The 27,685-nt window shown below is 43.9% G+C and overlaps 1 pseudogene across 1 annotated transcript in view; it reads left to right on the top strand.

Annotated features, from left to right (window-relative positions):
- Window positions 1-20,325: 20,325 nt before the first annotated feature.
- LOC308617985 overlaps window positions 20,326-27,685 on the top strand; it is a 46,944-nt pseudogene continuing 39,584 nt past the window's right edge. The window contains exons 1-3 of the transcript in view: window positions 20,326-20,505; window positions 22,656-22,808; window positions 26,498-26,645. The product of the transcript in view is annotated as an uncharacterized misc_RNA (transcript). The remainder of the gene's footprint in view (window positions 20,506-22,655; window positions 22,809-26,497; window positions 26,646-27,685) is intronic.

Raw genomic sequence — 27,685 nt, 5'->3', positions numbered from 1 at the left:
GGAGGAGCCAGGAGTTAACTGGTCAATAATGTAGACAATCCCTTCTAGTTAAGAAGAGCCCCATGTGTCCCACTTGTTTCTAAGTGATGTCACTCCAGGCATCTTGCTTCTCAATAAAAGGCAAGATCAGGCGAGTGGGGGAAGGCAGGCAGTCCCGGCAGAGGTTGCCTGGCCCAACAATCTCAAATCACACTGCCTTTTCTGTGCCTCACTTTCCCCTTGTTTCTTGGCCTCATGGTGGAGCTGAGAAGCCAGATGCACTGTAGACTCAGACCTCCGACTTCTCTGGAACCAGGCCCTCCGGAGGAATCCTTGAGTGTGGATCCCTACAACGGCCGTCATAAACCTCCTGCCTCAAACTCCTGCTGACCCACGGGGCTTACACACTAAATGTAAGAGAAAAAGGGGCACCCACCTGTGTCGTGTGATGATGGAGGCCTGTTAAACACATGAGCAATGAAAGTCTGACCCAAAGGCAAGGTGCCTCCCCTGACTCTACATCCTTGAGAAAAAGGCTGGACGTGAGTGGCATTTGGAGAGAATAATGATTTTTAAGATTGGATTGAGAGAAACAAAAACATATGTCCACACAGAGATGTGTAGGGAAGGTTTAGAGCAACTTTATTTGTAACAGCCAAAAAATGGAGACAACCCAAATGTCCATTATTAACAGGTGAATGGATAACCAAACCATATGTCCGTCCCAACAATGGCGCGCTCACTGCTCAGCAAAATGAAGAGCTGAACTACCAACACAGCCAACGAGGGGTGAATCTCAAAGTCGCCAATTTGATCGAATGAAGCCAGGCATAAAAGGGTACATGCTATGTGATTTATTTGTATAAAATTCTAGAAAGGGCAAACTGCAGTGACAGAAAGCAGACCAGTGGTTATGGGGGGTGGTGACCGGGACAGGGTTACGAGGGCACAGGGAGACATTGGCAAGGGCTGGATCCTGTCACTCTTTTGACCGGGGGTGTTGGTGTCATGAGTGATTACATGTGTCAAAATTTATCAAATTATATGTTCAAAGATGTACAGTGTATTGTATGCCAATTATACATCAGAGAAGTTTAAAAAAATATGGGTTGGCAATTCTGACTGTTTCTTGGAGAAACTGGTCACATTTCTGCTAGAGTCCCTCCTCTTCCTGGCTGAGTCAGAAACAGACAGATTTCTGTGATGCTCTGTTGACATCAGCAGAGAGATAGTGGGTATTCCGGGGCAAATGAAGCGTGCATTTGTGAGTGTGCAGGGCAGGGGCTGAAGAAACTCTTTCATAGCAACTGTGATATTAATAATCAACAACCTGAGCATTCGTTGTCTACCAGGCTGAGTATTGTATAAATATTATATTTTTCTTTCTTTTTTTTTTTTTTGTGGTATGCGGGCCTCTCACTGTTGTGGCCTCCCCTGTTGCGGAGCACAGGCTCCAGATGCGCAGGCTCAGCGGTCATGGCTCACGGGCCTAGCCGCTCTGCAGCATGTGGGATCTTCCCAGACCGGGGCACAAACCCATGTCCCCTGCATCAGCAGGCGGACTCTCAACCACTGTGCCACCAGGGAAGCCCTAAATATTATCTTATTTAATGCTCACACAAACCTGAGAGTAAATGTTACTGGACCCATTTTACAGAAGAGGAAACTAAGTCTAAGGGAGATACCTAACTTCCTAAGGAGTGGCAGGCAGATCCAGGATTTGAAACAGGTATTTATTTATTTTTATGTACTTTTCAAACTTTCTACCATGAACATGTACTACTATTAACCAGAAATATCGCTCAGTTTTTAAAATTATTATAATCACTTTGTAACAACGCTTGAAATTTTCTTCTCCTGTAAAGATGATTCCTAATGCATATTGAGCCTATTAGGTATCACATACTTAATTGTTCCTTTCAATCTACAAATTAAGAATGGGAGAGGGCTTCCCTGGTGGCGCAGTGGTTGAGAGTCCGCCTGCCGATGCAGAGGACACAGTTTCGTGCCCCGGTCTGGGAAGATCCCACATGCTGCAGAGCGGCTGGGCCCATGAGCCATGGCTGCTGAGTCTGCGTGTCCGGAGCCTGTGCTCCGCAACGGGAGAGGCCACAACAGTGAGAGGGCTGCGTACCGCAAAAAAAAAAAAAAAAAAGGGAGGTCGAGGCTCATAGTAGATGAGCTATGTGCCCCAAATGACAAAGCTGAGGAGTTGGGGAGCCAGGATGTGAACTCAGAACACTCTGGGTCTGGAACGCTTGTCCTTTTCATATTTGTAGCCCCAAATCTCACCACATCTGTCAAATGCTTGCAAGGCCATTTTAACTCCTGGAGTCCCTTTCAGTCCAGGCAGTGTGTGCACAGATTTAACATAGCTGAAGTCACCGTATCCATCTGTCTCGGTTCTATTATCTCCTCTTCAGACCAGTGGAGCAATATTTTCCACACTAGTACATAGACTTCTCATTCATTCTTTAAAGAGACCTGCAATATTTCACGCAGTGTATGTATTATAGTCACTTGCTCAGCCATGCCTTTACAATCGGTCTGCAATGAGCTTTTTATGGAAAACAGTGTTATCTATCAAGGAGCCAGAAAGACACCTGGTAACTTACACAGGCCTCCAAAAATAACAGAGAGAGAAGCAGAAGGGTAAAGATGCTCTGATGATTAGAGGCAGGTTATCCAAAATCACCTCAAATCAGGACAGGGAAAGGCTCAGCAACATTAACTCTTTTATCCTTAAGAAGGAAGGCCTCTGGGTTTAGGGAAAAGTTCAGAAGGATTTCTCCATGGTGATGCTTGTGGAGCACATGTCAAAGTTTATTTCTGCTTTTCAATAAAATAGCACATTTTTCTTTCACTGACTATGAAACAAAGATTATTCATCTACCCTCTTCCTTACAGATAACATTTTTCATTATCTGCCACATGGAAGTTTTGGTCTGAATTAGGGAGGATTGGATGCTGAGACAATTCTATAGGACAGGGGTCAGGGAACTATGGTCACAGGGCCCATGTGACCCACCACCTGTGTTTGCACAGTCCATGAGCTAAGAATGGTTTTTACATTTTTTTAATTGTGATAAAATACACATAACATCATTTACTATCTTAAGCATTTTTTGAGTGTACCGTTCAGTGACATTAAATATATTGTTGTTCAACCATCACCACCATCCAGAACTCCATCTCCAGAACTCTTTTCATCTTGCAATACTGGAACTCAGTATCCATTAAATAACAATTCCCCATTCCCGCCTCTCTCCAGCCCTTGGCAACCACCATTCTACTTTCTGTCTCTATGAATTTGACTACTTAATATGAGTGGAATCATGCAGTATTCATCTTTTTGTGACTGGCATGTTTCGCTTAGCATAATATCCTCAAGGTTCATCCATGTTGTAGCATGTGTGAGAGTTTCCTCCCTTTTTAAGGCTGAATAAAATTCCATTGTGTGTATATACCACACTTTGTCTATCCATTCATCTGTTGGTGGATGCCTCAGTTGTTTCCACCTTTTGGCTATTGTGAATTATGCTGCTATGAACACAGATGTATAAATAATTTCTTCAAGTTCCTGTTTTCAATTCTTCTGGATAAGAGTGGAATTGCTGGATCATATGGCAATCCTATTTTTAATTTTTTGAGCAAACACCATATTGTTTTCCACAGTGGCTCACCATTTTATTTATTTATTTTTATTGCAATATAATTGACATATAACATTATATTAGTTTCAGGTGTATACCATAATGATTTGTTACTTGTATACACTGCAAAATGATCATCACAGTAAATCTAGCTAACATCTATCGCCATACATAGTTAAAATTTTTTTTCTTATCATGAGAAACTTCAGATCTATTCTATTAGCAGCTGTCAAATATGCAGTACAGTATTATCCACTGTAGTCACCATGCTGTATATGACATCCCCAGGGCTTCTTTATTTCATAACTGGAAGTGTGTACATTTTGACCCCCTTTTCCCACTTCTCCCACCTCTCACCTCCTGCCTCTGGTAACCACCAATTTGTTCTCTATGAACTTGGATTTGTTCTTTTTTCTTTTAGACTCCCCATGTAAGTGAGATCAATATTTGTCTTTCTCGGTTTGACTTGTTTCATGTAGCATAATGCCCTCAAGTTTCATTCATGTTGTCGCAAATAGCAAGATTTCATTTTTTTATAGCCGAGTATTATTCTATTGTATGTATATATACCACATTTTCTTCATCCATTCATCCATCAATGGACACTTAGATTATTTCCATGTCTTGGCTATTGTAAATAATGCTTCAATGAACATGGGGGTGTATGTATCTTTTTGAGTTAGTGTTTTCATTTTTTTAGATAAAACCCAGAAGTTGATTACTGGATTATATGATAGCTCTATTTTTAATTTTCTTGAGGAAGCTTCATGCTGTTTTCCACAGTGGCTGCACCAATTTACATTCTCACCAGCAGCACACAAAGTTTTAAATTTTTCCATATCTTTGCCAGCACATATTTTCTGTTTTTGTTGATAGTAGCTTTCCTACACATTTTTAAATGGTTGAAAAAAAATCAAAAGAAAATTATGATTCACACACTTTTACTATTATACAGCCTCAAAGGCATGCCTCTATGCCTATGAAACATGTATTTTATGAAATACTCAGGAATGGTGGATTTGTTTGTTGGTATGTTTTAGATTTTCCTAAAACGTACCATATCATTCACTTTTCAGAGGAAAAAAAAAGAATGACACATTATATTTGACCACAATCAGTACAGAGTAATTACTTTGAAAAATTAGGAGCTTTTTGGGGGAGTACATGGTATCTGCCAGTGCATTTACTGATTACTCAGAATAAAAATATCCTGTCTCCCCTGATATGTAATGAGCTCTAGAAATCAATATAAACACCAAAATAAGAAAAAAGTTTAAAAACTATATAAGCAAAAGATATGTACAGTAGGCTCACAGAAAGGGAAATATGGCTTTTTTACATATGAGGAAATGTTTAATCTCACATGTAATAAAAAATACAAATTAAAACTTGAGGACTTCCCTGGTGACGCAGTGGTTAAGAATCTGCCTGCTAATGCAGGGGACAAGGGTTCTATCCCTGGTCCGGGAAGGTCCTACATGTGGCAGAGCAACTAAGCCTGTGCACCACAACTACTGAGCCTGCGCACTAGAGCCCAGGAGCCACAACTACTGAGCCCGCGAGCCACAACTACTGAAGCCTGTGCGCCTAGAGCCTATGCTCCACAACAAGAGAAGCCACCACGATGAGAAGCCCACACACAGCAATGAAGAGTAGCCCCTGCTTGCCGCAACTAGAGAAAGCCCGTGCACAGCAACGAAGACCCAACACAGCCAAAATAAATAAATTTAAAGAAAAACTTGATGAAGAAAATCATAAATTGTCTATGGCAGGATAATCAAACTAAGACAGAAAGGGAAAAAAAATTTAAAAACACAAAAACAAATGACACGTCCCCTTTGTGGTAGGCCTTTCCCAATGTGCAATGTGCATCTGCATTATACAGTAACCAGTCCTCCTCAAAGCAGGAGGATGAAATTGACCTTTGAGAAAAAGTTGGCCCCTTTCTTCAGATGACAGCATTATAATTCTATGATTAATATATTTCTTTTTCATCTCATACAAGGGGTTGCATTTCTATACATGCATATTTGACAAAATAAAAAAAACTTTGATGAACTGAGTACACAATGCTAACCTGTCAATATGATACATAATTTCTTTGTCTCAAAGATGTATAAAACTGCATCTCTAACTCCTGATCAATGGAGCAGTTCTCAGAGCTTCTGAGAATCTGTTTCCCAGATTTTAATCTTCAGTTTGGCTTGAATAAAATTCTCTTTTCGTTCTTCATAACTTGATCATTATTTGATTTTTCATTGACAAATTACAAGGTACCATTTTTCACCTACCAGTTTGGAAAAAATTTTTTAAATCTTATACCATATTCACTAGAATGTGAAGAAATAGTTACTTTTAGAAATTTCTGTAAGAATTATTTGCCTACAGGGGCTTCCCTGGTGGCGCAGTGGTTGAGAGTCCGCCTGCCAATGCAGGGGACTCGGGTTCGTGTCCTGGTCCGGGAAAATCCCACATGCCGCAGAGCGGCTGGGCCGGTGAGCCATGGCTGCTGAGCCTGTGCGTCCGGAGCCTGTGCTCCGCAACGGGAGAGGCCACAACAGTGAGAGGCCCACGTACCGCAAAAAAAAAAAAAAAAAAAGAATCATTTGCCTACAGAGGGCAATTTAACAATATCAACCAAATTATAAATGTACATCTCCACTGACCAAGCAGTTCCACTCAGACATTTGTCCTATGAATGTACAGATAGACGTGCAAAAAATCCTATGTACAAGGTTATTCTCTGCAACCCTGTGTGAAATGGCAAAAGACTGTAAACATCCTAAATATCCAGTAGGTCTGGTCAAAGAAATGTTGTTACATCTATATAAGAATTTTTTTAAAAATGGGAAAGACTTTTATGTAGTAATATGAAACTAACTGAGATGTAATATTAGGTTAAAAAAAAAGCAACATATAGAACAGTGGGTTGTGTGCTATCATTTGTGTAAACATATTTGTATTCTTTATGCATAGCATTTCTTTGGAAGACTATGCAAGAAAAATTTAACATTGGTTGGAGGAAATTGGGGGCTGAAGGGTGAGTTCTATTTTTCACTGTACACCTTTTTGTATCTTTGAATTTTTAAATATGTGATTGTATTACCTAAGGTTTTTTTGTATTACCTAAGGTTGTATTACCTAACAAAAATTAAGTTTTAAAAAATTAATGAAAAAACCATAAACCTCCCACATACAGTAATATGGTAGACTAGATATCCCCAAACTGTCCCACTATAAGACACCTAAAACCCTGGGAAAATATTTTTTTTAAATATTTTAAAATTCATGGCTAAGCTGACATGAAATTAAGAGAAATCCTCAGAAGTCAGAATTAAAGAGAGAGCACAAAACTAGGAGAGCCAACAAACGCTAAAGCATGATTGCACTAAGGCATCCGTAAATCCCTGGAGAGAAGAAGTTGGTGTTCAAGTCTCAGGGAGAAGGACAGAAATACTGCCTGAGGCCCGGGAAGGAGGGAGTCAGCACTCACAGTCTCAAGTAAAGATGCGGCCTTTAAAAAGACCCTTAATGAAGCAGTAACCCAGGGAAACATCTATCCCACAAAGGGAGGGAGCAAGAAAACTTGCCAAAGTGGCCTTGACTCTGAGGAGAAGGGCCAGAAAGATGCCCTGGAAGTCTTAACTTTCCAACTCATTATATAAAGTGAACATCACTTTGATAACCAGAAAAAAAGCAAGAAAAGAACTCAGAGGACATCTTGCTCATGAACATACATGCAAAATCCTAAACAGAGTAGCAGCAAACCAGGTATTGATCAGCAAATATAATACAACATGACTAAGTTGGGTTTATCTCAGATCAGTCTGGTTTAATATTAGTGTCCAAAAACAAAATTCAACTGAGTAAATTTTGAAGATATTATTGGCTTTATTCAACAATTCATGAGTCAGGCAGCATCCCATTAGCAGATGGAAAGGAGCACCAAGGAGCTGGACAAAATGAAAGACTTCTGTAGGCAGAAGGGAGCAGGAACAAGGTAATCATACTAGTCAAAAAGCAAGTTGGTTATTGCAAGGTCCCTTTTCTTTAGGGGATGGCAGGGGTCTGTCAGGCCAATGACCTAACCAGTGCTGATCAGGCGATCCCTGACTGACTGGTTTAAGACTCCATTTCTGGGAAAGCCAGAAACTGTAATTAAGTCTCGGTTTGGTGACATAGGCTTAGCGTGACCAACTGCATTTGGGGCCTGGTGTCTTGTTTTTAACGTTAGAAAATCTATTAATGCAATTGACCACGTGAACAGTAAAGAAGAAAATATGGTCATCTCAATAGAGACAGAAAAAGCATTGAATAATAATTAAACAAAAAAAACTAGGAACCAGATGAAGGCTATCCCTAAAACACTATGACAGATACCATTCTCAATGATGAAACACTGAAAGCTTAAAAAATGGAACAACATGAAAACGCTTGTTCTCATAACTGATCATTGTTTGATAGGTCCTCACTTGTACAAATAACAAAAGAATAAGAAATAAAAGATGGAATGGCTGGAAAGGAAAAAAACAAACTGACATTAAATCATGTAATAGTCTTTATAGAAAACCACAAGACTCTACAGCCAAATTAATAGAATTAATAAGATCAAGATTGTTGGACATAGGTCACATACAAACCCTAATTGTGTTTCTACATACCAATGACAGTGAAAAAAAAATTTTTTTTTTACAAAATACCATATATAACTGCAATAAAACAGATAATATACCTAAGAGGAAATCTAACAAAAGACAGATTTATGGAAACAAACTGTGAAATGTAATTGAGAGGTTCATTAGTATAAACTAACAATTCTAACAAACTCCAAATTCTCAATGGTAGAACACAATAGAAGGTTTTTTCCCTTTCTCTCCCAACAGTTCAATGTGGGTATTCAGTGGGAAGACTTCACACAGGGACTGGGGGACCAGATTCTTCTAATCTGTGGCCTCATCATTTCTTGGGGTCTCAGAATCCTCTTCATGATCCCCTGCATCCGTCTACAGTAAGGGGAATAGTCAGAGGGAACAGGGTCCCAGAGGAGGGCCAGGCCCGGGAGTGTTATATGTGTTTTACATATATATTCTATTGTATACACATATATACATGTTCTACTGTATATAGGAAATATTCCATAATTTTTAAATCAGGCTATGAAAACGAAATAAAGACACTGTTTTGACTCTGGAAGACTTGAAATATAGTCAAGAAAGCAGAAAACCAAACCATCCCCATACAAGTTGGGTGGGTATTCATGCACCATGAGAACCAAGAGAGAGACATCAGTTCTGCCTGGGAGACCTGGGGAGGCCCTATGGAAGGAAGGAAACTGAGTGGAGGCTTGGAGAATGAGTGGGAGTTTTCCAGAGAGAGAGAAGCATCCAGATCAGCGAGACTAGATTTCCAAAGTGAGGCGGGGGTGTCGGGGGAGGCGGGGAGCCGTGACACAGGAGCCCGAGGAGAGGAAGAGTGCAAGAGCACTGACTCTGCTCTCACGGGTGTGTCCACGCCACGCACCCATTTCTGCTGTTAGGCTGGAGGCAAAGTGATGGCTGCTGTTGTCCTCGTCATTGTTTTTCAAGCCACCCCACCAGCGCAGCACCTCTAAATGGAAAACCGAATCTCTGAAATAAATGAGATTGTGGTAGGAGCGTGAAATGGTCAAGCAACCATGGCCAGCGTGGGTCCATCCATCCTCAAGGTGGTGAGATTCCCCCAGCCTGTCAGACTGCAGGTCTCACTGTGCACCCTTATTACAAAGCAAACAGAGGGAGCTTGTGACGGCGTTTGCAAAGCCCAAGAAAAATGTTGTGGTTATTCTGAGTAAACATAAGCATGGCTTTGAGAGGAAAATACATTGTGAATTTTGAGATCTGTCTAGATTTTAGATACTTCGTATCTAACCACATCACAGTGCCAAAGAAAGGTAGCAATTTTTCTTTCCCATCAAACCTATAGCCAAACCTATTAATTAACAAAATGACTAAACTGGCGTCCAGCTTTCCCTCAACACCACCTTCTGTTCTCTGATAGAAAAACTAAAAGAGGAAGGGGGACAGTACAGTTCTAGAAGGCAAGTAGCCTGAGAAAAGCAGCAGGCCAGTAGGGTTTGCTGCCTTCACAACCAACCGGACGCAGCCGCGTCCGTCGTGGCCACCACATCCCCTTAGGGGGCGTGCACGTGGTCCCGTTTTGAACAATGAAATGAGAAGGGAAGTGCTGCGGAGGCTTCTGGGAAAGCCTTTCTTGAAGAAGGTCCGTTTTGCCCTTTCTCTCTTCTTTTCTGCTTGGCCACTGTCACATAAGGACAGGACACTTTGAGCTGCAACGGCTGATGGCACCACCACCAAGGAAAACAACAAACTGTGGATGGCAGAATGGGAAAAGAAAGGTCTGAGGTCCTTCATTACATCATGGATACACCAAACCAATTCCAGGATGTCTTACCACCAGACTTCTTGTTACATGAGCAATGAATATCTGATTACTGCTGTTACATTAATTGAGTTTTCTGCCACGGGCAGCTGAAAGCATTCTAACTCCTACATAGAAATCTAAATGATTTCCTAGAATAGGATCCCAGGTGTGGAATTTCTAGCTTTAGATTATTGATATATACAGACAAATCTCGCTCCAGAAGAGTTCCAATTTACACTCCCATCAGCATATGTGAGACGCATTCTCACCACAACCTTCTCAATACTGAGTCACTGAGTAATAGCTTTCTTTAAAAGTCACTGCTAATTTGGTAAGCAAAACTTACGATCTCAAAATCGGTGTTTGTTCATCTCCATTTGGTGAAGTGAGACGTGACCAGACTTGGCCTAAGAGAGCCTGGTGGCATCCGGCCCAGAAAGGGGACATGGTTGGTCTCAGGCTTTGAGAAGACGTTTGTTACCCCCATGTTCAGACTGCCTGAGAGTGAAGATCCTTAGAGCTGATGGGCAAAAGAGTTGGTAAATACAGGGAAAGTGGCATAAAAGGAGCTTCCTGAGGCTTTTTATTATCTCCTTGGTTGAAAAATTCTAATATGATTAGACTGGAGTAGGGTCTCAGGCACAGGCATTCTTTGAACTCTCCCAGCTGATTCTAACATGTAGTCGGGTTGCGAGGCACTGATATAGCCCACATTGAAGACTCAGTTTTTTATCATCATCCTGTTTACCTTCAAAAACGATTTGAAGCTTGTTTTCAGAGGCCCTACTCCATAGACTCTCTCACTGGAAAACATCCCTTGACCCTTTTTGTTATAATCTTCATTTGAGATGTCTTTTCTGATCAGAACATGTTTCTGAAACACCTGCAAATGATTGCAGGGCCAGTGCTCAACGAACCCCTACATCTAGTGCTGATGCATCTCAGGCCTGCCCAACCCTGGGAAAATGTCCTCTTCCCTCTAAGCACACCCTAAGAGAAACTCCCTCCTTCCCTGCCTGATGCAAGAGTCTCACTGTTTCCTCCCTGTAGATTTTACCTCTTTTTTCCACATGGACCCAGTCAGGATTGCATGATGACTACACAGAGAACAAACAGGAGAGGGGAGCTCCCCAAGAACTCTGGTAGGGGACAGCTGTCTCAGGGTCCACTGTCCTTTTTCTTACCCCTCCAGTCATTGCTGGAAGGACAGACAGACAGGTGTGAAGAACAAGTTATTTGAGGGGAAGGATGAGTGAATTAACAACAGTTCCAGTCCCCAAGATGCTGCAGACTGCCAGGAGCTCCTGGCACCCATTCCTGAACCTCTATTTGGACCACTAGAGGTGGGAGGGGCTTAAAACTCTGGCTTTGGGATGTTCTGTTAAAGCCCTCTGACCAAAGATTACCAGACACTCACTTGCAGTCTAAGAAAAAAAGATGTTAGGTTTACTGAGTTTGCTGCAGCCGGAGAGGATGGCCCCAGAGGCTCTGGAGAGGCAGCTGGCAGGGGCTTCTCGCAGGACCTGCCCAGTGCTGGGTGATTCTCGGGAGGGATTGGGAAGGTGGGGGGGCAACCCTAGACTGGATGCTGTGAAGAAGAACAGAGTGTTTTGGTAACTGGACATCTAATGTTATCTAGAAAACAGGGGCGCTAGAGTTGGTTGTAACTGGTGAAGGGAGAGCAGTCACTCAGATGCATCAGGAGAGGGAGTCAGTGAGTCACTTTTGTGTTTGGAGAATGGCCTTGTCCTGTCTCTCCTTGCAAATGTTTCTGGGCGTGAGGGGCTTGCCTGAACATCGCTTCCGTGCAGATTGGGAAACCAACGGTCTGGCTGCCGGCAGGGCCGGCTTTCACATTTTCGGTTCAAAACCCCATGTTCTTCTTGAGAACCCAAAGAGATTGTGTCATCGTTTCTTGCCTCAGCAATCCCTGTTCTCTTCACAACAGTGACTACGTGCTTTCAGCGATGGGTCAACAATAAAAATTCTACATAAAATTATCCCAATCAAAACTGTGAAACCTGCTCACCGCATCCTTTTTTCACTGTGTAATTGAATGTCTGCACGTTATCTGAAGAGGCATCCGTCAAGGAGTTCTTGTTTCCAGAAAAGCCCATTCTGTTGTGGGTAACAGAACTCTGAACAGCTTTGCCCTAAATAAACCGGGGTGTTCCTTTCCTTGTGTATTGAGAACCCAGAGGAGGGCAGCCCGGAGGAGTTCAGCAGTTCCATTACGCTATCAGAGACGCGAATCTCTGCATCCATCCTCTCAGCCATCCGGGTCGTGGTTGATGTCTGGGGCTGACGTACAGGATGGCAGCTTCATCTTGAGCACGATGACGGCATTCCGAGAGAGAAGAAATGTAAGAACAGAAGACAAAAACTCATGCTACCTGGCTGTGCCTCTTTAAAGAGCTTTCTGGGAAGCCTCCATCTATCAACTTCAGCTTCTCTCTCATCTGCCTGCGCGATGTCACCTGGTTATCCCAACGCAAGGAACACCGGGGGATGTTTTCCTAGCCTGGCTTACCGAGAACCATGTGCCAAAATTGAGTTCCCTCAGGGAGGAAGAAGTGGAGAATGGATATCTGGAGGATATCCGCCAGCATCTGAGTCATGCACCCCTTAGGTCCCTGCAAATCTTTCTTTACTGAAAAAGAATTTTCCTAGGTGTGTTAGTTATATATTGGAGGTGGAACAAATTACTCCAAAACTTAACGGCTAAATACAACAAGCGCGTATGATCGTACACAATTTCTGAGAGTCGGGATTCTGGGAGTGGCTTAGCTGGGTGGTCCTGGCTCAGGGCTTCTCATGAGACTGCAGGACTTGAAGGCTTAAATGGGCTTAAAGAATCCACTTCCAGGATGTCTCACTCACATAGCCCTTGGCTGGAGGTCTCAGTTCCTCACCCCCTGGGCCTTTCCCAGGGCTGCTTGGGTGTCCTCACCAAGTGGTGGCTGGCTTCTCCCAAAGCCAGTGATCCAAGAAGGAGACAAGGAGGGTGTCATGATGCCTTTTATGACCTGGTCACACACCATCTCTTCCAACATATTTTATTCGTTAGAAGTGAGTCACTAAGTCCAACCCACACTCAAGGAAAGAGCGATTCGTGTCTACCTTTTGGAGGGAGGAATGGATGTATTTGTGAAGACATTTAAAAACCACTTCCTCCTGGGTGGACTGCCCCTGAGCTATTCTGACCCCTCTGACCTCACGCCCTCCTTTATATCTCTTCCCTCCTTAGCTCTCTCTCCCTCTTTCTTTTCCCTCTTCCTTTTTCTTCTCTGTCATGAGTTCTCCTGGGTTTCCTACCCTCTGGCATATGATTTCCTACGTATCCAGTAGCAGAACAGCCTCCTTCCCCCAAAAGCCAAACTCACCTCAAAGCCCTTCTAAGATTCTGGTGGCTGAAAGTCAGCAAGGAACAAGGCACGAGGATGGGGTGGGCTGATACCAGTGTTGATTCTGAGGGTCTGATCAGGGTTCTGAGAACCAAAAAATCATGGAACCTCCACCCTCCTCCTATGCATAAATCAAAAAACAAAACAACACTATGCTGCAAAAGACAGATAATGACGTTCAACAAAACTTCTGACTTTTCTCAAAACTATTTTGCTAGGGTTTCTCTTGAAATATGAAATATCAGATTCTTCCCCTGCATTTGTCATTGTTGTTTTGTCTCCCAGCTTTGCAGGAGCTCAAAATACCTGCTTAGCCTCGCCAGTAATTCAGCCCTAGTGGATGAGTCACACCTAAAATGATAACAACTATGAAATGAGCTCCAGGCTGCTCTGATTCACAAATGCTTGAGGAGTCCCTATAGTACTTTCAAACTGCTGTCCATCCCACCCACTGTACCGGCCATCCCTGGGGTCCTGGCAGCTAGTAGCTGCTGCAACCCAGGTTGCTAGTTATCTCCCGATATCCGTCTTTCCCGTCTTCTGTAAATAACAGAAGTTCCCATTTTTCACTGGGCTCATGTCTGTCTGGAATAAAGACCATCTTTCCCAGCCTCCTTTGCCACTAGGTATGATCATGTCTGTAGGTCTGGCTAATGGAATGTAAGCAAAAGTGTTATATGTGATTTCTGGGAAATGTCCTTAAAGGGAGAGAACATGCCCTTCTTTGTCCAGTTCTCCGTCCTTCTATCTGAAATGGCTGGAGCTCAGCACCCATTTTGGACCGTGAGGTTAAAGTCACACACTGAGGATGGCAGAGTAATAAAGTAGAAGGAGGGACTTCCCTGGTGGCGCAGTGGTTAAGAATCCACCTGCCAATGCAAGGGACACGGGTTCTATCCCTGGTCCAGGAAGATCCCACATGCTGTGGAGCAACTAAGCCCGAGCGCCACAACTACTGAGCCTGCGCTCTAGAGTCCGCGAGCCACAACTACTGGGACTGCATGCCACAACCACTGAGCTTGCACTCTAGAGCCCGTGCTCCGCAACAAGAGAAGCCACCACAATGAGAAGCCCATGCACCGCAACGAAGAGTAGCCCCCGCTCGCTGCAACTAGAGAAAAGCCTGCATGCAGCCATGAAGACCCAACGCAGCCAAAAATAAATAAATTAATTAAAAATAATAATAAAGTAGAAGGAGCCTGCATTCCTCATGATCTTGGGCCTTCTGTAGCAGCTCTGGACTGCTTACCCCAGAATGTCATTAACATGAAAGGGAAATGAACCTCTCTATTTTTCTAAGCAGTGTTAGTGGGTTTCTGACACTCGCGGCTGACCCTAATCCTAGTGTTACGTTTCTTTTATGAACCTGCCCACTGTGCATAGGGACTCCTCCTCTCCTCTCTGGTGGCCTGTCTAGTTTCTGACCCTTGCTTTGTCCCTGTCCTCTTGGGGGCTGGTCTTCCTGATCCTTCTCTGTTCCCTAAGAATCTGCTTTGAGACCTAGTCTGTGACCTGTAAGTGTACTCTCTCACCCCACTCCACACTTCTCCTCCCTCACTGCCCTTCTGGTTACCTCTTACGAAGGCTGGACTAGGGCCCCGCAGAGGAAGGAAAGTGGCTGCACAAAGCAGAAATAACCCAGGGGTGCCGACGCATGGGGGCACGCTCACTGGAAAGTCACGTCTGTCCACATGGAGGATCCTTCCTTGCCCTCCTTGACCTTCCCCACAGCTTCAATTCACTTTGTGCCAAATTAGAGCCATCTGGGTTTAAAATATAACTTAATAAACTCCAGCCAGTGTGGAGGAGTTATGGGACTATTTTCTGTTTGCAGTTTACTGTGAATTAATTGAGTCCAATTTCCTTCCTTATTCATTCTTTCATTAAACGTTCACTAAGAGCCTCTTCTATACCCTAAGAGAGAGAGACAGACAGTTAATAGATATAGATAATTTATTATCTGACAGATCTGGAGGTCAGAAGTCCCACATGGGTGTCACTGGACTAAAATCCAGGTGTCAGCAGGGCTGGGTTCCTTTGAGAGAATCCATTTCCACACCTGCGCCAGCCCCTAGAGGCTGCCCATATTCCTTGGCTCCTGTCCCTCTCTGCCATCTTTGAAGCCAGCAACGGCCAGTTGAGTTCTTCTCATTGCATCTCTCTGACCTTTCTTTTCATCCCTCATCTCTCTCTGAGCACAGCAGGGACAGTTTTCCGGCTTCCTGTTCTCAGACTCAGGCGTAGATTGGGCCCCACCCAGATAATCAAGAAAAACAGCCTCATCTCAAGGTCTGTAACTTTAACCACGTCTGCAAAGTCCTTTTTGCCATATAAGGTTACATATTCGCAGGTTCCCAGGATTGGGGCAAAGGTATCTTTGGGGGCCCCCAAATCCTTAAATCTACAAGCCCCAAAGCCACTGCCCAGAGCAAATTTTCTTAAAATCCCTTTTCCTCTCCCATCCGCTTCTTCCCAAAACTCCAACTGCTTTTGCATCTCTTTCTTCCATATTCCCCAGAAAACCCCCCAGGCCCAGCCCCTGAGCTGCTTCCTTTATCCTGGCACCCGCTCCGTCCTGGGACTGGGGAGACAAAAAGTCACAAAAGGAAACCTCTCTAGTGGGCAGGAGAGTCCCCTCACACTGGTTTCTGCTTGTTGCTGTGGGCTGTAGCCACCACTTAGAACACGGTTTCTTTGGGAAACCATGTTAGGGGCTCCGGTGAGGTCCACAGCTGACATCGCGCGGGCGGGTAACAGGCGGAGGCGTCTATCTCTTGGAGACCTCTGCTCCTCGTCCCCAGTGCCCCACTGATGACCAGGGACACACGGGTCCCCAGCTTCTTTCCCCTCCTAGATCCTGTCCCTCGCAGCGCCATTGGCTGCGACGACCTTGACCCGCAGCGAGGGCACCTGGAGTTCTCCAGGTCCGGGCCGAGCCCGGACGCACCCTGGAACAACATTTCCTGCTTCCACGCCCTCCTCCTCCTGCCTCCGACTCTTCTCCCTCCAGCTCTGGCCCCTCGCGGGTCACAGACGCCCTCCAGCCTCCGCCCTCGCTGCGACCGCCCCTGGCAGCAGTCTCCATGGAGCACACCGTATGCTGAAAGCCACCTGACAAGGGACGCAGGGACCGGGCGCCCGAGTGAGTGCGGGCCGCAGGCCAGTGGCAGGGAGTGTGCAGGATGAGCGCGAGGTTGCTCCGGCACCCCGAAGTGGGAGGGCCCTGGTTAGATGCTCCAGACCGGCTGGGACCTGGGCTCCGTGGAGGTTGTGTTTCTGTGCCTCCCCCGCCCCAGCAACACCGGCCCTCCCTACCCGGACATCCCCAGGGTAGGAATTTCCGGCCTCGGTGGGTAGTGAGGATTCTTTCCGGAATCTGTTGAAATTGTTGCGTGCAGAGGCGCACGTCTGGGGTCTTGAAGAAGGCACGGAAAGCAGCCCCTCCTTGCCCTCCCTCTCCTTGTCCCCTGAGAGCCAGCCGCTGTTGGAGCTGGGCTGGCAGGGGACTCAGAACGGGAATCTTTTTCCCCCTCTCCCTCGAGACAGGGGGCAGGGCCCTCGGCCCAAACTCTCACCCCCTCAGCCCCCATCCCTACCGTCCCACTTCCAGGAGTGTCACAGCCAGAGAAGATGAGAAAACCTATCATAGGGTGGGGTATCTACTCCTTAGGCCCCCAATAAATATTCATTAACTTATCAGCCAATCAGTTCTGGCCTTGAGTACCTAGGTAGCTGCTAACCTGGGCCACACATTTACACATTTATGGAAATGACAGAAATAAATGCTCATGATAAAATATTAAGTGAAAAACTCAAGCTTTAAGAGGGTCTTAATAGAATGTATGTGTGTATACTTTGTGCTTCTGTAAATACCCAGAAAAAGCTGACGAGAAATACTTGATATTGTGAACAGTAATAATATTGTATAGCACCTGTCTTAGCCAGCTTGGGCTGTCATAATAAAATACCAAAGATGACAGAAATCTGTTTTTCACAGTTCTGGAGGCTGGGAACTCCAAGCTCAAGATACCAGTAAGGTAGGTTTTATTTTGTAGCCTTTTCTCTTGGTTTGCAGTTGATGGCCAATTCAACAGCTTAGGGGTGGGAGGTGGGGGGTGGGTAATCCCTCTGGTATCTCTTCGTATAAGGGCACTAATCCTATCATTAGGGCCTCATCCATGACCTCATTTAACCCTAATTACCTCCCAAGGGCCCCATACCGTCACACTAGAGATTAGGGCTTCAACATAATGAATTTTGGGGTGTGCAAATATTCAATCCATAAAGGTATCTAATAGGTGGTACCTTACAGTGGTTACCGATTTGGGCTGTGGAGCCAGACTGTCTGAATTTGAATCCCAACCCCAGCACTTACCAGTGTCTGCCCTTAGACAAATCACTTAACCTCACTATGCCTCAGGTTCCCTCCTGAGCATTTACTATGTGCCAGGATCTGTTCTTAGCATTTGTCATGTACTAACTTATTATTCCTCATAACAATTCTCTGTCACCATCATTTCCATGTTACTGATGAAAAGAACTTTACATTTGTTATCTCATTAAATCCTCACAAATGTCAAAGAGGTAGTATTCCCACCATTTTTACAGATGAAGAAAATGAAGTTCGGGGAAGTGAAGTTGATTACCCACAATCGCCCGACTAATAACTGACAGACACAGGATTCAAACCAGTTCTGCTTGACCCAAAGCCTGGGACGCCTACTTCTCACCCACACAGTCTCTCATGATGCCATGCGGTGTTTGCCAATTGCCTGATGATAAGCATTGCCCAAGATGCTTTCCAGAAATGGTCTTGGGAGTCAGTAAGCTCAGTTCTTTCCCTTTCCAGGTCTCATTTTTTTTCCATGTAAAACAAGAAGTTAGACCAGGCCCAAGATGGCAGATAGGTTTGGGTAGCTGCCAAGTCTGGTTGTTCTGCAGCAGCTGCTGGAGCACATAGCTGTGAGCAGAATTCTGGGGCTACAGCTGGGTGGTAGCCATGGGTCGGGGGACTGGTAGGGTGAATGACCATCTTGGTTTGCCCAGCATTTTCCTGGTTTTAGCACTCAAAGTCCTGGGACAGTTGGTCATCCTAGTGATGGCTTAGATGGATTAGACAACCTATAAACTCCCAACCAGAGCTATTAATAATGTGATTTTCCCTTACCCCAGTACCTGTGTCTCTACATTCTTCTGGGTTCACTCTCCCTTTCCAGAATGCTTTTCACTCGTGATGAGCTAATTTGTTATGCAGCAATAAGATACTAATGCAAGTGTGACCTAATTTGAAAATGTGAACTACCCCCAGTAGCTCACATGGCATCTAACCAATGTTGCTAGCTTTGTCTTGAAAATTTTAAATATCCCAAAGTGCCCTGTAAGTTTGCGGTGCCTCCATGCACCTCAGTACACAGTTTGGGATCTGTGACTCAGACATGAAGCACTTCTAGAGACAAAGAGGGATATTAAATAATGTCAAAAGGGTATATCCCCTAGGAAAATTTATCAGTTCTAAATTTGTAGGTACCTAGTAACATAGCTTTAAAATATATAAGACAAAAATTTATGCTACAAATAATAAATGCTGGAGAGAGTGTGGAGAAAAGGGAAACCTCCTACACTGTTGGTGGGAATATAAATTGGTGCAGCCACTATGGAGCACAGTATGGAGGTTCCTTAAAAAACTAAAAATAGAGCTACCATATGACCCAGCAATCCCACTGACAAAATCAGTACTGATTCTTGCGGCCAGCAGAATAATAATAACATCAATAATAATAAAAAAGTGCTTCCACTATGTGCCAGGCATTGTGCAGTGCTTTATAAACTTATCTCATTTAACCCTTATGACAACCATAATCCTTTTTTTTTTTTTTTTTTTTGCGGTACGTGGGCCTCTCACTGTTGTGGCCTCTCCTATTGCGGAGCACAATGTGGGATTTTCCCGGACCGGGGCACAAACCTGTGTCCCCTGCATCGGCAGGCGGACTCTCAACCACTGCACCACCAGGGAAGCCTGAGTACTGCCCACATTTTAAACAATCTAAAAGAACCTGGTCCCATGAGTATAGACCTTGCAAATTGACATTTTCTGCTCTCTTTTGATTCCCCACTCCCATTTTAAGATTAGTGAAGCACTGGGACTTCCCTGGTGGCACAGTGGTTAAGACTCTGTGCTCCCAATGCAGGGGGCCCGGGTTCGATCCCTAGTCAGGGAACTAGATCCCACATGCGTGCTGCAACTAAGAGTTTGCATGCCACAACTAAGGAGCCCAAGTACCGCAACTAAGGAGCTGGTGAGCCGCAACTAAGGAGCCCACCTCCTGCAACTAAGAAGCCCACCTGCTGCAACTAAGACCCAACACAACCAAATAAAATAAATAAATAAAAGTAGGAGGGCTTCCCTGGTGGTGCAGTGGTTGAGAGTCCGCCTGCTGATGCAGGGGACACGGGTTCATGCCCCGGTCTGGGAAGATCCCACATGCCGCGGAGCAGCTGGGCCCGTGAGCCATGGCCGCTGGGCCTGTGCGTCCGGAGCCTGTGCTCCGCAACGGGAGAGGCCACCACAGTGAGAGGCCCGCGTACCGCAAAAAAAAAAAAAAAAAAAAAAAAGTAGGAAACTTTCTAATGTACACATGTATATCTGCAAAAAAAAAAAAAAAAAAAAAAAAAACTGCCCTCAAAAGACTCTTTAAAAAAGAAAAAAAGATTAGTGAAGCACTTTATGATTTTCAGAGAAGGGTATGCAGCAATATTTGCTAATTTTTAGTGGGGAAAGTGTGATCTGCTCCTTAAAAAGACATCTTGTGTTGGGTTTCAGGGCAAGTTACTGTTTTCAGAAACCAAGTGGAATCTAACACTATGAAACAATGCCAAGAAAAAAGGAAGGAAAACGCAAAACTAAAGGAGCACCCCTACCCATTGTTCCAACTCTTCAAAAGTTTCTGAAAACATATGAGAAGCATTATGCACAGACTCAGACGTCCGTGTGTCCAGCCATCAAAAGGGACTTGAAAACCAGCATCAACCATGAATGGATTCTCAGGAAGGTGAGTGTGTCCTCTCTCCTCCTTATTCTTCCCTGAAATGAATTGATGAGGGTTTCCTCCCAAGGAACATGGGTCCTTAATCCCCTCAAGCCCAGAACTGGTGGTGTCACCCCCTCTGCGTTCCTGCTGTGTGCTGTCCAAAGCCTGACGCTGGCACCAAGGTCTGCTCAGCACTTCTCCTACCATCCCCCTCCTCTCTCCCCATCTGCCCATCCCCGTCCTTCCAGCAGGTCTGCCTTTTCTCACACCATTTCACCTCTGGAACGGACAACCCACCCCTCCTCCCATTCTACGTCTGGAGAGCCCAGCCCCAAAACACCACTTCTGTCATCATTGCAGGGCCTCCCTCCCCAGCACTCCTGACCCCTCCAAAAGAATGTCTCCTTGCCTTGACAGCTGGCGTGTCCATGCCATCAGGCCAGACTTGCACACACTCACGCCTCCATTCTCACTTGGAGTGAGATCAGCAAACACATCGTTTGGGTTTCAGAAAAAAACCTGATGTCTTATCTTTGCTGAGATTAAATCTCGGGATTGGGTGTAAGGGGAAAAGAAGAGAGGCCAGCAGTGAAGCTAAGTGGTCAACTCTTGGGGCGGAGCACCTGACGGACCAGGAGGGGGAGACTGGCACCCAAAGACAGACTGTCCAGCTTTACAACTTTTCTATCACCGGCCCAGAAAGACAGTCTGTGTTTTAATAATCACATACCTACTGATTTCCTAAAATGCTGTGTTAAACAAGACAACAAGTTAAACAAAATAATTAGATAGAGACAGGTGCTTTTAAAAATCATTGCTTTGCACTTTCCCTGGTGGCACAGTGGTTAAGAATCCGCCTGCCAATGCAGGGGACATGGGTTCGAGCCCTGGTCCGGGAAGATCCCACATGCTGCAGAGCAGCTAAGCCCCTGCGCCACAACGACTGAGCCTGCGCTCTAGAGCCCGCGAGCCACAACTACTGAGCCCACGTGCCACAACTACTGAAGCCTGCCCGCCTAGAGCCCAAGCTCCGCAACAAGAGAAGCCACCGCAATGAGAAGCCCACGCACCACGGTGAAGAGTAGCCCCCGCTCGCCACAACTAGAGAAAGCCCGCCCTCAGCAACGAAGACCCAACGCAGCCAAAAATAAATAAATAAAATAAAATAAATCGTTGCTTTAAGGTGACTTTGACACAAATCCATTACACCCATATTTTTCCTGAATGTGTTTGGGGGTGGAAGGGTGATTACATTGCACCCCACACAAAGAGACCCTCCTGGAGTTCCTCTCTACCATCTCTCTCTTTCGCCTGAACTCCCACTTCCCAGGGCAACCGCCCTCCTCCCTCTCTCCTCTGGTCCCTTCGGTCTCTCCCTCTCCACGTCTTCCACTCTCCTGTTCCCCACCTGCCCTCCTAGGTCTTTCTAATTCCTTCTTTTGCAGTTGCTTCTCTGGGCTCCCCCGCCACACACACATCTCCCAGCTCATCCCAATGGAGGAGCTTCCCAGAGTCATCCTTTTTGTGGTAAAATAATTACTAATTCATTTTGTTCCTATGTAGTTTTTATAATTAGGCTGCACTACTTAATCATAAGGGTTCGTCATAAATCTCGTTCAAATTTATAACCTCGTCAGCAATGTTTTCCAAACATTTTTAATTACAGTCACCATCAGAAATATAATTAACATCATGACCCAGTATATAAGTACTGGAGTGAATCAGTATGACCATAAGAGCTGTTTATGTTGGGTGGGTTGCTTTGGTTGGGTCTCCATTTTGATTTTGAATATCACTAAAATAAAGGTCTCATGAGACAATTATTCCTTACAGCATAGTATACACTCAGATCATCTCCCTTCTTTTCTATTTCATTAAAGAAAGAAAAAATAAAAAGGTGGTTACAATCCACTAAATTGATTTCCCGACCCAAAGAGGGACAGTAACATGCTGGAAAAATCTCTACCCTGTGGGACTTTTCATGGAGCTTTGCATATGGCAGGAACACCCTAAGTTTGTGTTGAATTATCACCCCAACGCACACTTGATCCACAGTTAATAACTATTTTAAATGTTCCTATGGTGTGGTCTAATGACAATATTCTTTCTCCACGTATTTTATGACCTCTCTTTATGGTGCCCACCTGTAGTTTTTTTTTCTTACATTCCAGTTTATACTTGTAAGACCTGATGACTCCCCGCCAAGCATCCTACCAATTTCCTTGGAACCTTTGCTCATGACAGTCCAGGATGAGCGTTACATGCTGGGGAGAGAGATCTGCATCTGGGGCTTTCAGCTGAGCAACCCAGAGATCGCCAGACTCTTGAGTCATGCGTTTTAAAAAATAGCTCTGCAGTTAACCTTAAAATTGAATATAAGCAGATTACATCACGTGTTCCAACTATAGTTTATTTGGTTGTTTTGGAAAAAAGAACAAGTATTTTTAATGAAATATTTCAAACATATAACAGTGTAAAAAATAATGGAACTGACATCTATGTACTCACCGCCATGTAATATACTCTTTAGGGAATGAAAATTGCAGATATTTTCAACTACGATAGCTAAAGTGTCCTCTGACTTCCTTTCCCTCATCTACCTCCCAGAGGTACCACTAGCCTAGAGTTGATGTGTGTCAACGCCGTGCATGCTTTTATACGTTTTTGACATATGCGCGTATGGTTTTACGACGTGCGTGGACTGGTACGTTGGGTATGAGTTTGTGGCTCCCCCGTACTTGCATTATGTTGTCAAGACGTCTCCATGCTCATTGCGTCTCACTGCTATCATGTCACACAAAACCTTCATTCCTGAGGGACAGCTTTGCTGGATATACACTTGTAGACTAAATACTATTACTTTTTAAATTGAACTTCCATTATTGTGACTGAGAAGTCACGTACAGGGCTCTGCTTCTGGAAAGAGCAAACCAGATAACTCAGATCAATCCCTTTGCTGGGGGCAACAAGAAGCTAGAATACACAATATGGGCTACAAAGCAGCTTGGTTCCTACTTCACATCATACCCCAGAATCAATTCCAGATGGATTACAAATTTAAGGCAAAACAATAAAGTTTCTAGAAGGTAATATAGGACAATACCATCATGACTCGGGCGTTGAGAAAAACTTCTCAAACAGGACCCAAAGAGCACTAATTTTTCTAGTCCTTTGCCTTGTTGAAAATCCCTTATTTTATTTCTCTGAATGTGTTCAACTTTTATTTTATAATCTGTGTCTAATAGTTTCAATAATCTGAATTATTTTAGAGTCTGATATTGCTGACTCTTGCTTCTTCTGGCTCTTACTTATGGTGACATTTCTTTGTAAGTTTTTGTCATTTCTTTTTGACTGTAAATTCATATTTCATGAAAAAAAATAGTTGTTGCAATTCCTTGAGCTCTGATTTGCAGATAGCTTTCTCCAGAGAGGATTTGTAGTTGTTTCTGCCACATACTCAGAGCTACATGAAATTAAATTCTTGATCTGAGGTTTCTTTGAGCCATCCAAGTGATGTTAATTCAGGGTGCAAACCTATGCTAAGGCTAGTTTGTGAGTTCTCAGGGGATGTGTTTTTTTCCATATACTCAGTATCAGTTTGAGATGGGCCATCTTCCCTGGGATCCTTTGAGGAAGGGAGAGTTGGGTTTATTTCTAGTTCATCCTTACTCTAAGGACATAGCACTATAATCCACTTTATGTTTTGGGCCACACCTCTTTGTAGGATTTCCTGTTGGACTCCTCACCTTGGGCCTAATCTCCTATCCACTGGACTGTATGATCCATTAAAATCAAAGCTCAAATCTGCTGTTTTAATGATGCTCTCAAAAGGAAACCTGGCCTCAGTGCCCTCTAGGCTCCTACTTTCTCTCATTCATTGACCTTTGTGTATTCCTCACTAACCTGCCAGTCAATCAACGCATTTTAAAAAGATATTTTTAAAACTCTTAGAAGAACGCATGCGGAAAAGCTTCATGATATTGGATTTGGCAGTGATTTCTTGGATATGACACTAAAAGCACAGGCAACAAAAGAAAAACTAGATACATTGGACTACATCAAAATGAAAAACTTCTCTGCTTCAAAAGACACAATCAACCGAGTGAAAAGGGAGAAAATAGTTGCAAATCATATATCTGATGAGGGCTAATATCCAGAATACATGAGTTCTTTAACTCATATAACTCAACAACAAAAAAAATAAGCAAGCTGATTTAAAATGGTCAAAGGACTTGAATAGACATTCTCCAAAGAAGATATACAAATGACCAATAAGCGCATGAAAAGATATTCAACATCATTAATCATTAGAGAAATGCAAATCAAAACCACAATGAGATACCATCTCATGTCAGCTAGGAGGGTTACGATCAAAAAAAGCAGAAAATAATGTGTTGATAAAGATGTAGAGGAATTGGAACCCTTGTGCACTATTGGTGGAAATGTAAAATGGTGCAGCCACTATGGAAAATAGTATGGCGGTTCCTCAGAAAATTAAAAAGAGAACTACCCTATCATCACTATGTATCATCTGGGTACATACCCAAAAGAATTCAAAGAAGGGTCTCAAAGACATATTTGAACATTCATGCTCATAGCAGCATTATGCACAAAAGCCAAAGATGGAAGCAACCCAAATCTCTATTGACAGACCAATGGGTAAACAAAGTATGGTATATACTAGAATATTATTCAGCCTTAAACAGAAAGGAAATTCTGACACATGCTACAACGTGGATGAACCTTGAAGAGCTCATGCTAAGTGAAATAAGTCAGAAACAAAAGGGTATTGTATCATTTCACTTATATGAGGTACCTAGAGTAGCCAAATTCATAGAGACAGGAAGTAGAATGGCGGTTACCAGGGGCTGCAGGGACGGGAGAATGGGAGCTTTTGTTTAATGGGTACAGAGTTTCAGTCTTGCAAGATGAAAAAAGTTCTGGAGGTGGATGGTGGTGAGGCTTGCACAATAATGTGAATATACTTAATGCCACTGAACTTTACCCTTAGAAATGATTAAGATGGTAAATTTTATATGTATTTGACCACAACTTAAAAATAAAATTTTAAAAAGTTATTTTAAATATATAACCAGAATTTTTGGTTGTTTTTATTCAGATGGTTAGTCAGGATACCCAGTCCATTCAAGCTGGAAACAGAAAGCTGTCCTTGAATGTTCACAGTGATCCTTAGCAGTTCCTTAAAATGTACCCTCCTCAGTAATCTGGAGGCTGCTGAGGAATTCTATGTGAGATGGCCGTGGTCTTGCCCCCAGCAGTGCGGGTGCCCCAGCGGGGGGACACTGCAAACCACTGGCTGAGATCTTCTGGACTTGGTCCAGAGTTTGTTTTGCACAGACCAATGTTAGCATCAGCAGTGACGTGTCACGTGGCCTCCTCTGTCAGAAACACAGCTTCAGAAATCTGATCCAGCACTCAAACTAGACTTTCTCTCTTTAAAGAGGCCTCAGGCACCAGCTCTGTAGTTAAAGTTGCAAGGGCTTGTTTATGCTCAACCGAGGTATAATTTGGAATCCTATCTCTGACCAACATGTCATTACCTCACAAAACCCTAAATCCTCCAAACCCCACCAAAGTCACTTTCAGGCTTAAATTCTGAACTGAGGGAATTCTCAGGTTGTGGTGATTCTAATTGCTAAAAGGTGGCCTTCCTGATTTGATACTCTCTCCTATCAGTTAGGTAGGGATTTAACTGTCATTGGGATCCTTTGTTATCGCAAGAAATGACCTTGCCTTAGGCCTGTGCTTATAGTGTGCTACAATATATCTTCTCTCATCATAAAGCTTGATGTTTCCCATACAATTTTTCAATGAGTCTTCATTTTAAAGGGAAATTATTTTGTGTTCATGCCACTTTCTCCTTGGGTAATTAGACAGTTATCTTAGAAGCCAAAATGTTGAGGTAATTAACATGAGTGACTTTGAAGTAACTTATAAAAACACAGAGCATATTTATCTCCATCGTGTCAGCACTTTTTACCTACGTTCTCAGGCTTTGCTTCTGGAATCAAAGGGGTGCAACCCCTGCCCGTTTACCACCCTCGAACTCATTGATTGCAAGATGGATCCGTGGTCTTTGGGGAGACTTGGGAGGGCTCTGCAGTTCAGCAGTTGCATTTTCTTGTCCTCGATTACTGCAAGTAAGGTGGAATGCGGAGTTCCTTCAAGGCCCTTCCTGCTGTCAGCGGTGGGGAGGCAAAGGCAGGGGAGGGAAATGTCCTGGTTCCTTGTGCTTCATCAAGTCATCGCTGAAAGGGGACACTGTGAAGCCTCCTTAGAGTTCATGTCCCTGAGTAAATGTTAGGGTTCTCAAAAAGAGTCTCTAGTCATTCATTTATTCCTTCAACAAATATTTCTTGAAGGCCAGTGTGTACAAGGCACGGTGCTTGTTGCTAAGGAACATATAAATATATTTAAGGCAATGCCACTGTCTAAGGGGGTCCTCGGTATAGTAGAGGGAGGAGACGTGCTCTTGATTATGTATAGTGCAAGGAAGAAAGTCTGAATATCACAGAATATGTCCATATACATTTTAGTGGTAGGTTGGATAAGGGAAACCACGATTCCCTAGGTGATGGGTCAGTATTCACCAGGAGAGGAGGTGGGAGGAAGGGTAGTGATAATAACAATAATAATAACAGCTAATGGTTATTGAGTGCCTACTGTGTGCCAAGCACAGTGCATGGATTTTCTCATTTTTTCTCCCAACAATAAATAGATGTTTACCATTACATAGAGATGTGTGATACATAATGATAGATATGTACCATTTCTAACCCTTGAGTATAGGTGAGGAAAGACTCAGGGGGATTAATTGGTTTGTTCAAGGCCATGCAGCTCTTAGGGATGGAGCCTAGATGTGAATTCAGGTGTCTGAATCAGAGCCCACCTCTGATCCATGCTACTAGATTGCTGGGGTCTATAATCTACCATCCATAAATAATTTCAAACTGCTTGTGTGATCTGGGGTAGGTCACGTGACTTCTCTGATCTATAATGAGATGACCTCTTCCACTTCCTAGGTCTATGATTCTGTGATTCTTCCCATGGAGTCAGGTGATGCCTTGTACTCACTCAAAAGGCCAGTGGGCTGTGAAGTGAAAGAGATGAGTCATGCCTGAGAAGTGGTATCACAATGACACAAAGGCCCCACTAAAGGACTAGGATCTTATCAGGGCCC

This window comes from Mesoplodon bidens, assembly GCF_964165515.1.
Source record: "Mesoplodon bidens genome assembly, chromosome: 5".
NCBI lineage: Eukaryota > Metazoa > Chordata > Mammalia > Artiodactyla > Ziphiidae > Mesoplodon > Mesoplodon bidens.
This window is presented reverse-complemented; position numbering and strand designations above follow the sequence as displayed.